The following is a 13,176-nucleotide window of genomic DNA, read 5'->3' as shown; positions in this document are numbered from 1 at the left end:
ACCTGTAATCTTGAGGGAACTGGTGCTCCCTGGCGGATTCGATCTCGTGTCACCCAGCTTCACAGTCAGAGACGTTACCACTGAGCTATCCGAGCCGTGACTAACCTCCTGTAGGACTGAGATGTAATCACAATTGATTGATCACTGGGTGGTGATCAATCTCATGCTTGTCTAGTCCCTATTAGTGCAGATCGAATGCTATCGATCATGTTGCAATGTGGCCACCAGTTCCCTCAAGATTACAGGTACACCTTGCTGACGAGTGCCAAGTAGCACGAAACCCGGGTCCAGGGTTTCCTGTTGACTACCTCCAACCACCATCTAATCTCAATACATAGTGCCCGCAGTGTCGAGTCACCTAGACTGGTGGCCACATTGCAACATGATCGATAGCATTCGATCTGCACTAATAGGGACTAGACAGGCATGAGATTGATCACCACCCAGTGATCAATCAATTGTGAATGTAGATCAATGATAGAAAAGATTTTAACCACCTTTGTTGTTGTTGATATTTTGAATGGATTTTCTATCAGTATTATTTGACAATAAATATGCTCTTTGTGGCAATTGTTTCAACTGAACTATAGCGTTCACACGAGAGACAGAAGATCTTGAGTTCGAGTCCTTTTATTATGGAATAATGGATGAAGTGTCGAGAAGTCTCATATTAAGATGAAACGATCGTCCAATGCTTTCAGGTTAGCTTAAATCCATTCATGGATTCAACTATTAAATTTAGCCATATCTTACAATTTTTATACCTACTTGTAGTTAGTACTGGAATATATGAAGCATTCTTCTTCCTACTGAGGACTCATCAACTGGATATATCTAGTGTTTAAAACAGGACACGATGGATAACCCGTAGTCATTTAAAGGGAAAGATATTATGTTAGTGTCTGACTGTATATATCAACACAACGATAAGAGTCCATCTAACTAACAAGTCATAAGTAGAATGGAATGCATATACTGGAGTGATTGATTGATTGATTGATCTAAATGAAGTTCCTACGGAAGTTGATTCTAGAAGGAAGTTAATGTAACAACTCAGATTGATTAGTTAAGAGTTGACCTTGAACAACTAATTACATGTTAAAACAATAAAGCTGAAGTGTTCATTCACTTCCTTATTTTGTATAGGCATTATATTTTCCTATTACCTTATATTGAATGTTAACAAACTTTGTGTGTTTGAACAGGTAACCTCCAGCTCCATTATGACTGTCACATGAGCTAAATAAAGAATTGTTCACTACTAATTTGGTTTCTTCTATCAATATATCAACGAATAACCTACTGGCACGAAAGATCTACCTGACATTGTTTAGCTATCTAATTACCATTAAAAGGAACACTCTCCACAAGTCTTCCATCTATTGGTATTCGGTTACTTAAGAATTTTACAGCATAATTATTAATATCAAAATGAGTTTTGTGGATATCATGGTAATTTTAATGGTTGATATCATAAGCCAACTGAAGCTAGACCACGATGGAAAACCAGGAAACAATGAGCGGCCGTCTAGAGGTTAAGCGTTCTTGCGCCAGACCGATGGATCCTGGGTTCGAATCTCGTGAGGTGGGATCATGGATGCGCCCTATTGAAGAGTCCTGCAATAGGATGACATGGGCTGTCCAGCAATCCCAGGTTTTCCATGGTGGTCTAGTTTCAGTTGACTCATGATCTCAGTCATTAAAACAATTATTGATGACTGTTATTTAGTTCAGAATATCTCGTGTGAATTTCGTTAGAATTATATACATAATTAAGGATATTCTCATACATTTACTCAAACAAAATGAATTACATATTTCCCACTGGGCATTCGTTTCATCTTAGTATGAGACTATTCGTCTGCCTGTACAGATAATCATCAATCTTCAAATGTCTCCATGAGCGCTTACTTATTTCAAGTTAATGTCTATCGGTATAATTTCAAATTTAGTCGATTTACGACATAGTTCTACGGTTGATGGAATAGCTACCCAATACTCTATAGTTTCTAGTAATGTGGTATGTGCTACTGACTTCGACAGATATAAGTAGTATGTATCATCATCAATTAAAAGTGAAATGCCTGACGGCAGAAGGTTAACAAGATCGAAGAAAATAGAATGAGAACAGTGAAGTCTGAAACGATTGATTGACAGTTTGTAAATGAAGTATTCATTGTATGGTCCTCAGATTCTGTAATTTTGTATTCAATTACATTCAGTTGTCCCCACTGGTGTAGTCGTTCACTACAGTAGTACACTAATTGGCAAATACAGTTCACAACAATAAATCAAACATATATTTAATGGAGCATCACCACTTGCTCTTTTCAAAATGATAAAGTTAACTATGTGTATGACATATTTAATAATTTAATAGTTGAATTTACGAGTCAATTAAAGCTAGACTATCATGGAAAACCTGGAAGCACTGAAAGGTCGTTTCGTCCTAGTATGGGACTCCTCAGCAGTGCTCATTCACGATCAAGCTCTTGGTATTCGAACATACGTAATATACATCATTATTGATTTTACCAGGAGATTCACTTGTTGACTTAGAATATGCCAATGACATAGTTCTGTGTGGTGAAGACGCTAACAAAATACAGAGTCTCCTGACCACTATAAGCAATAATGCAAGCATGTTCTGGATGCCGTTCTCCCCACTGAAATGCAAATTGTTACTTCAGGATTAAGTTGCTTTGACACCTGTACTAATGGTAGGGAGTGACGTAGTTGAACGTGTCGGCCACTTCACTTATATTATGAGTCTTATCAGCCCTTGTGGTCTGGTGTGTGACGAAATCTCAGCACGGATACAGAAGGCTCGACTAGCTTTTGCCGACCTGCGTCATTTATAGCGTTGGTCTACCAACCAAAGGACGGGTTTACTGCACAGTAGTTCGTTCCGTCCTACTTTATGACAGTGAAACATGGCCGATAAGAGTAGAGCATATTCATAGGTTACTAGTATTCGTTCATAGGTGTCTTCGAAGCATCGCTCATATATCCTAGGACCACTGAGTAAGTAATGCAGTTGTTAGGAAACGGTACTAGCTAAGAATGGCAAATCAATTGATGAATTAGTGAAACTTCATCAGTTGAGATGGCTGGAACATGTGTTACGTATGCCCAACCACCGACTGCCTCGACCGTCGATGTTTTATGGTGTAGGAGTAGGTTGGAAGAAAGCTAGGGGCGACCAGATCAAAACATGGCACAAATCCATAAAGTCACTGAGAAGTGGACTGAACCATGTTGGTAGGTGTAGACTACCTGGTTAGAATACATGAGACGATAGTCACCGATGATTGAAGACCTTGAAAGTGACATGACTCAAAATCGTTTGCAATGGCGCAGGTGCATCCACTCTTTGTATTCTCCCAAATTCTAATCTTCTGAATTGTTCATGTCCCTTTCTTTTTGTCTCTTTCCAAATTTATTTCACTGGATTATACTCGTTGAATAACATCTTCAAGCCCTAATCTTTCCGATTACTGCCTATACTTTGACTACATCTGCCACTACGATATTTGAATGGACAATTGTATCTATGTACTAATGTGATATGGCAACTCGAACTGATGTATGTACATACGAAGTTCTATGTTGTTGCTGAATGACTGACTGACTGACTTATTTATCTACATTCAGACAGACAGAAGAATTTATAACACTAATCTATTAATAAAAGACTTTTCTCCTTTACTAATAAGATTAGTTATTCTATAATGGATTTTTTCTTTTAAAAAATAATGGACTGTCATATTAACTTAATTCCAATCATTTCTATTAAGTAATTTAAGTAGTTTTAGAATTGTACCAAATGAAATCCTCCATGTCTATTACACAATGCATACGCGCCCCCCCCACACACACATACATACATACATACATACATACATACATACATGCATAGATACATGGGTAATATACACCCGGATGCGCACAAACACACCTCTTATTATACTCGCTTCAATGGTATTCAACTATTAAAGTTGAATTTTGAAATGTTTGTCATTATTTAAGAAGAAAAGAAGGCTAACTATTCCCTTCTTGGTTTCTTTCTCTTTTATCAGAGTTATGTTTTTTTGTATTATATTGTTTTAAAACATAATTATCACTTTGTATTTGTTTTATTCTAATGAGAATAAGTAGTAGATGACCGTTTTGTTTTAGTATGGGACTCTTCAGCAGTTGGCATTCACGATCTAGCACATGGAATTCGAAGCTAATACCTTCGATCTTGCACCTAAGAATGAATGAAGGGGTTACACTAGATTATGGATCGATTAAAGTTAGACATTAACACTGTTGGGTGTTGGTTCAGGGATCTAAATGCTAGGCGTTCACATACGAGACTGAAAGTATTTTGTTTGAGTTTCATGCGGAGGATCGTGGATAAGTACTGTTAAGGAGTTCCATACTAACACAGAACAGCTATCCAGTGCTACCAGGTTTTCCATGATGGTCAAACCTCAAATCGACTCATAAATTCAACTATTAAATTACTACAATCCCCACAAAACCCCCTCCTAATAATAATTATTATTATCATTATGTCCTCATTGATAACTGACTTCACAATGTATTTCCTGAAGTTCTAGTGAGAAGCCATGACCACTGGAGTTCATTCGGATCAGTTGTTAGATCATAATTCACTGAAGACAATGATGGACGGTGACGCAATATAGTGGATTCATTAAAGTTAAACATGAATACCGTTGGATATCAGCTCAGTGATCATGAGGTTAAGCATTCATGCATGTTCGAATCCGATATGCGAGATCATGTATGCATACTGCCAAAGAAGAGTTTCATCCTAGAACAAAACTAACATTCATTGCTTCTTGATTATCAATAATAGTCTAGCCTAGATAAACTCATAAATTCAACGATGAAAATTAATTTTATTTTAACTCAACAAAACTATGAAATTAAATACTTAAAACAACTAAAAGCGAGAGAGAGAGAGAGAAAGAGAACTAAAGTTTCATTCCTTCTAGTTAGTAACTAACACTATTTAAGTGTCATTTCAAATTAGATTCTTATTCTCTTAGTTAATTCTTTAATCTATTTGATGGTCATATTAGAAAAATAAAATGTTGTAATGAAAGTTAACGGATAGATGGATAGGTAGGTGGGTGGGTGGGTTGTTGGATGAATGGATGAGGAAGGGGGAGTGGTAGAGATGAATATGGTTCGTTTGTTGGCTTGTTTATTCATTCATTCATTCATTCACTTATTAGCTCAACTTCAATTTACCCCGTTACAGTTTTGTTTTTAGTTGCTATTTAGTTACATCGTTAGTTTGTTTCCACTTAGTTTAGTTCATTTAATTCTTTATTCAATAAGAATGAAAATATCTAATTTCATCACTTTGAATAGTCCACTTAGATATCTGTATACATCTGTATACACAACATTAAAAGGATAAGTGAAATTCATTTCTTCTTTTTTCTTCTTTTAAATGAAAATAATTAACGAATTCAATATGACTTACATTAAAGTTGATAGGGTTTTGTTGAAGAGAATGGACACTAATTATTCAGTAATATATATATATATATATATATATATATATATATAGGTCTCTATGTGTGTGTGTGGAAGGGGGGGGTATGGGGAGTGTGTAGGGTGTGTGTGTGTGGATTGTATTAATTCATCAATGGATGCTTATTACAAATTAATCAACCATATAGTTCAGACAGTAACATAATTCCTTCTTATTACATTAAACATTTTTTTATAATGATAAATAGATAGATCTATCCTAACTGACGGTTACAAAACGTGACTATCAAGGATAGATATTAATATTTGATGACAGATGTCTTAGAAATATTGTTCACATCTGATGGGATCACTGGGTAAGTAATAGTAAGGTTAGATGTAGGGTATTGGGGAATGATGGTCAGTCAGTTGATGAGGTTGTAAATCTTCATCAACTAAGAGGGTTAGACGATGGTGTTACGTATGCCTGAACATCGATTACCACGACGTGAAATATTGACTAATGTTGCCGGATGGTTGGAAGAAAGTTAGGGATGGTTTATTCAAAATGTGTCATCAGTGCTTGAAGTCATCAACTTCTGGTTTGAGCCATGTTGGTAGATGCAGACTACTTGGTTGGGATCCGCATGACTATCGTAACCAATGGTTGGAGACTCTTGGTGACATGGCTCAGAATCGATCCCAATGGCGTCGGTGTATTCATTTCCTGTCTTTCCTTAAACTATGAGATTAAAATCGCTTCATATTTTTCTACGAATTGATTCTTTCTTCCTGTACTATGTCCTTATATGCAATCTTTCTTTTATATATTACTACCATTGAATTAACTTCTCCTATGAATTTGGTGTTCATCTTATTGTGTTATGAGGTATGGCAACATGGACCGATGCATATATGGACCTGGTACAACGTTGCAGCCCAATGACTGACTGAGATAGATAGATAGATGGCGACGTTGACAGTGCATATGGCATAGAATTGATATACATGGTATACACGGAAAACATTATAGTAACAAAAGCCTTAAATGAAATTCACTCATTAAATCCTAATCTGTTGCTTGAATTAAGCATAGATAAGATAGAATTTATCATTTAGAATATTCAACTTAATTATTCTATCAAAATTTGACTGATTAAAATTTATTTTGCATAAATTAAGAATTAGGAACTGACTTTTCTTCATCATCTCCCTAACACTTCAATGTTTACAATAAAACATTAAGAGAAACAATGATTGTTGGTTTAAGCAAATTAAAGCAGGAAACGCTTAGTAAGTAAGTAAGTAAGTAAGTAAGTAAGTAAGTAAGTAAGTAAGTAAGTAAGTAAGTAAGTAAGTAAGTAACTATTGTGTTTAGTTAATCATTGTCTAACTGATGGAGAGTTTGTATGTTCTTTTCTTAGGTTTAAATGCCTCCACATCATACCTACACTATATGGATGTCAATTGATAAGAAGGATAATGTTGGAAATTCTATATGATACCGAAATTTTATGAGAAATGTTTATGTTCCCTCTTTAGGTATGAAACTTATATCATTCGATTTCACAATCTGAGACGTTTTCATCATTCTGTATTGAGATTTACATATTGCATATACTTGACCATTACATATATTGACGGATAAGGTTAATTGATTTGAGAGAAAGTTGAGAGAAAGATGGGAATGACCAAATCAAGACATTCAAAATCGGTTATAATAGGTCAGATGCATTCACTTTTGTTTTGTTTCGGTATATTTTCGTATATACGTTATTTTCCGACCATGTTCTTAGTGTATAGTCCCTTTGATCAACATTGTTATTTGAACTCATTCATCATTCGTTTTGTTAATTTCATGTCATCGTGCTGATCTCGCATGACAATTTGATCCAATACATATATATTTTAATAATTGAGATCGTGAATGAATTAAAGTTAGACCACCATAGAAAACCTGGAAGGATTGAACGGTCGTCTCGTCCCATTGTGAGACTCCTCATCAATGCGCATTCACAATCCTACCTCGCGAGATTCGAACTCAGGACCTATCGGTCTCGCGCGCGAAAGCTTAACCTTTACACCATTGATACATATCTATTTTTCAGGTTCTTAATTGATTATAATTGATTGGTAGTAAATTGTACTGACTAATCACTGTGTACTTGTGAATTTAGTGCTTGTCTTAATCCTCTATAACTTTGTCACCAACAGTGTAAGTAACCAGACAGTGAGATAATGAATATTATGAATTTGAATCAGAAGAACAGCATCCATTAAAATCTAAAGAAATATCCTACTGACAGTGAATATCAGCACACATACTGTTAGTATAGGATTCATAGATAAAATCACGAACTAATCTTAACCAAAATACTACCACTAAGACTTCTCAGTAATGCACATACAAGAACTTCACCATAGGAGATTGAATTCAGTATCATCAGTTTCATTATGAACATCTAACCGATAGATTATTGAGTAGAAATTTAGTGATAAAAAACACTCATTCACTCTAAACTCAAAGTTCTAGGTTCGATCCCATCTTGTCAGATGATGAATGAGCACTATTGAGGAATAGTCCAACGACTATTCAATATTTCAATAGTGATCTAACATTGATCAGTTCATGATTTCAACATATATATATAATACCATGACATTATTATACCAGTAATGATTGAAATGATAATGGTCAATTAGTTGAATTAACCAATTATTATAACACATTTATTTTATATTCCTCTTATTAAAATAGACAATAATAATCTAATAAGAAAAGACATACTCATTCATATTTACACCCCCCACACACACACGTACATGGAGACAAATAAACAATTAAAAGGATACATCAAAAAAAAGGGGGGAGGTTTGTGTGGGATTTTAATCATTTTAATAGTTGAATTCATAAGTCAATTAAAAACTAGACCAGTTAGATACAGTTGTGTATGTGTATGTGTGTGTGTGTGCGAGAGAGAGAGAGAGAGAGAGAGAGAGAGAAAGAAGAAACCTAACACCCTATAATAATAACAACAACAATTATACGGGTTCCTTTGATCATATTAATAAAGGAAAAACACTTAAAAACCAAAACAAAGTAAAATGAATATAAGTAGGGGTGAAGGTAAAAGACAAACAGGAAACCATTCAATAATCATAATCATAATTGTACATTTTAAATAGAAATGTTATTTCATTCATTTATGACTGGAAAAAAAGTGTAAAACATAATACCAGTAGTAACAGTAGTAGTAGTGGTAGTAGTAGTAGTAGTATGTGTGTGTGTGTGTTTGTGAGGGTTTGTTGTCCACAGTACCCTATAAACTACATGACCTAGGTGATTATATAGACCATAGTCTAGGAGATTATATACCTATCAGATATGTATATCTTGTACACATTTATGTATATGCATATGAGTACTTGTGTATCTGTCTCTGTGTGTGTGTATATATGTGTGAAGGTAATCCACTCTGTAACACTTTCAAGGTTGTCTATATATATATATATATATATATATATATATATATATATATATATATATATGTAGGAGTTTAACATAAACTATACAAACTTACACATACGCACACACACACACACACCTCATGAAATGATTGACGCCCAACAGTAAATATGAACAATTCAAGAGATTTATTTTAGAACAATCACTTTCATATCCTTTTTTTTATTTGACTTTTCCAAAAAATAAAAAACAAAACAAGAAAAGATTAGTGTTTTCTATTAAACGATTATATTAAATAAATAAGTAGTATAGAGATACCGATAACAGAAATTAATTGATGTCATTATTTCTTCTTATGATTATTATTATTGTTAATAGTAGTATTATTAGTAGTATTAATAGTCTAAGATAAAACAAGAAAGTAGATTAGAATTTTTTTTCTCTTTTTTTTTGAAAAAAAAAGAAAAACAACAACAAGGAAGTTATATCGTTGATTTCCTGTGTTGTGCCACTTTTTTTCACCCTTTCTCTCTCGTTCCCAATCTTACCCTCACCCCCCTCTCTCTCTCTTACACACACACACGCACGCGCGCGCGATGTTTCTCTAGTAAAATTTTGTCTAATTTTTTTTCTTAAAAAGTTTACTCAACATTAATGAATAAATGACTACTTATCTAATAAATTAATCAGTAGTATGTTTGTCCATATGTTTAAAGGCATATTAATTATTGAATTTAGATAAATTAGGGCTTTTTTTCCTTACAGAAGAGAAAAAAAAACAAGGTGATTTTTTATTTGATAAAATCTTCAACTTGAATGTGTACAAAGAATCCAGAATGCGTAGTTTTTTTTGGGGGGGTAGGGGTTAGGAGGACCCATCAACTGAATATACATGTGTATTCTAGAGTTAATGTTCATTTTGGGACTCGAACTAAATACTGTAAACTTCAAATGTAATAAGATGAAGTTTTATTCATTTTTGTATTGTTTGTTTGAATCTTTCTATGAATGTTTAGGATTGTAATTGATCAGTCTCTTATTCTGAATGTATATAACTTGATTTTATCTAAACTGAAGGTAATTGAAAAGTGAGATTTATATCTGTGACTTATTAGCTAAACGTTGAACATCTTGACTATTGAATTACCACTGTAACCATCGTTTTTCCTCCAAGTGCTCTGGTACGACCGAAAATGGGGAGAGTCAGCTCTCCTTCTTAAATGTTCTCACATGGTCACGCGTATAAAAGCCACCACCAGAGAAGTTCTACTCACTGCTTTCTCGCACCACGAGTGTTGTTTACGTAATTCAAAGGACGAAAAGCGAATGCCCGGTGTTTTAACCGGTTTAATGGACACGGAGAGTCCACCTAGGTGAGTTGGAAAATCCTGATTCCAAACCAACAGTACACATGATCTTCAGGATCCTGAAAGAATAAATGGTGTATGAACTAATTATTGGTCACCAGCTACCATGAGACTCCATCTCCTTACGTTACTCTACTGCCTTGTGGATTAGACCTTTAAGTCAAGGGCTCCAGTTGTGGCCCCCTAAGAAAACCACCTGCTTCGGTTTGGGCAACCGGGCAGTATTACATCCCATACACAAATCAAATGAGATTTGTGTGGCGCATAATGTATCTGGTCCTCTTTTGTACCAATATCTATGTGTTCAAACAAATAAATAAAAAGATAAAAACACAACTAGTCTGGATAGTTCATCTAAGACAATCACCTGTTTCGGTTTGGAAGCCCAGACAGTATCCCAGCCTTCACATAAATTGAATGATTTATGTGAAGCATATCTATTTCATGCCTGTTTATGTGTTCAAATAACTAAACAAATCATTGACAACCTAGAAGCACTAAACAGCTGTTCTCTTCTTGTATGGAATTACTCAGTAGTGTTCATCTATGATCCTGGAACCAAGAACCAAACCCAAGACTCAAACTTTCAGTGGTTATCGTACTTGAATCGATTCAATAATCTCCACAACCCTAGACCGATAAAATGAAATCTCACAACAGCAAAGTTCTACTCTATTGTTGTTATTTGACTGAAACCTAATTATATAACCATTTATTTCTTGTCCTTTAATCAATCACTGCTATCAATGTTCCAGAATGTTCTTTCGTATAAAATACATATTTTCAATGTTTTACACTTGTACTAACTATGACGATACATATTTTAACTAATTCATAGCTATATTCATTTCTGTAAGCATTTTCACTTCTATCCTTTGAAATATTACAGGTTATAATCAGTATTCACTTGGTGTTCTTTACATGTATCTTCGAGTCCCAGAGTGAACATCAACTCTCAGATGCAGATACATCGTCCAAATAAGACGAAAAGCGAGTTCTGGATTCCACTCCTATCCACTAACCATCTTTGCTTATAATCAGTAGTTGATGTTAACCTAATAAAATTAGCATGAACTGTCATGTCATCTTGATCAGTTTGTTTGATAAGTTCATGAACAAAACTTTGTAGCCCCCCCCACACACACATAGTTACTATGTTGTAATTGCATTTCAACTGACCAATCTCTGTTAATAATAAATACATCCTGAAGTGGATTTGTTGTGAACAATGGAATCCAAGAAGTGCATTTCATCCTGACACATTGGTGTTTAAAGAAATAAGAATTCAAGTGAATCAAACTGATGAGTCCCAATTAGGACGAAACACACATCTTAGATTCTATTGGTTATTTATAACGAAATAAAAATTAGATTTTCTATTAGAATGATATGATCTAGGATACTATAGGATAACTAGAAAGTACTAGACCAGTACTTCATTTCAAGATGGTGATTTTCAACAATTAACATCCATAACTTATCCAAGGACTAAATGAAAGAGTTTCAGAATTTCAAGTGGTTGTCTTACATTTCAAATCACTATCTAATACCTCATATTTTCAAATTAAATTATTTAGAGGGGGGGTTTTGTGGAGACTTTAGTAATTTAATAGTTAAATTCATGAGTCCATCGAGTCTAGACTATCATGGAGAACCTAGAAGCACTGAAGTGGTTGAAGATAGACATTAACACCATTGAATACCGGCCCAGTAGATTTAAAGGTCAAGTGTTCGTGCACGAAACTGATAGATCCTGGGTTCGAATCTCACGAGATGAGATCATGGATGCACACTGCTGAGAAGTCACACAATAGGACGAAACGGCCGTCCAGTGCTTTCTTATTTTGAATCTTTGATATATGAGTTGTCGCTGGAAGTTTTGAAAATTATCTCTAAGGTAAACAATTCATCCTCGGTTATGAGTGATTTGTAGATTTTACTTCAAATTAGTTTGTCTTTTAGTTATGGTCACATAGTTCAACAGTTCAGTATTTAGTCATACATACTTTTCTATTCCATTTTATTTTTCTTTGAAACATATACTCATTGTCCAGTCCTTCTTCTTCTTATGATTGCTACTACATTGTTTACCACTCGTTTACTGGTCACAGTGTTAATTTCATCTCATGGTGGTACAATGATATGGTAGCTTGTGCCAATCTTTATCAATCCCAGACTGTACTTTAATAATTATTGACTTAGTGTTTATCACAGATGAATATTACAAGTGTAGATTGAAGTTGAGCCTTTTACCAAAGCAATTAACCAAGTACTTCCCAGATAATTTAAATCTGTAATAAAATTCCACTTCAACGGTACGTCAGATTGATAGTTGAAGATAGTCACCAGAAAATCCTAATAAACAGGGATTTCATACTACCTGGCACTATTCATTAAAGTATACCTGGAATCTTCAAGGAACCAGTACTAGTACGTAGAGAATTGAAATCCAACCCATTCAATTTCATATTGTAATATGTCAATACAGGGTTATTCAACCAGTCATTGATCTTTCATATAACTGATATATTCACAGTAACTAATCACTAAGTATTATTCACGTGAATATTAACCAGAGATGAGCTGAATGTTACAAATATTAATCATCTTTATAATTGTTTCCTTCCATTAATTAAACATATACCCTATCAATTTAATAAAATAAAAAAAATTCCTCAATCCAATCAATTGTTTTGGATTGAGATCATGAACCGATTGATGTTAGACCACCGTTGGAAACCTGGAAGCACTGGGCAGCCGTTTCGTCCTAGTGTGGGACTCCTCAGCGATCTCACACGCGGGATTCGAACCCAAGGCCTTCAGTCTCGTGCGCGAATGCTTAACCTACTA

The sequence above is a fragment of the Schistosoma haematobium genome, chromosome 6, assembly GCF_000699445.3.
Source record: "Schistosoma haematobium chromosome 6, whole genome shotgun sequence".
Taxonomy (NCBI): domain Eukaryota; kingdom Metazoa; phylum Platyhelminthes; class Trematoda; order Strigeidida; family Schistosomatidae; genus Schistosoma; species Schistosoma haematobium.
This window is presented reverse-complemented; position numbering follows the sequence as displayed.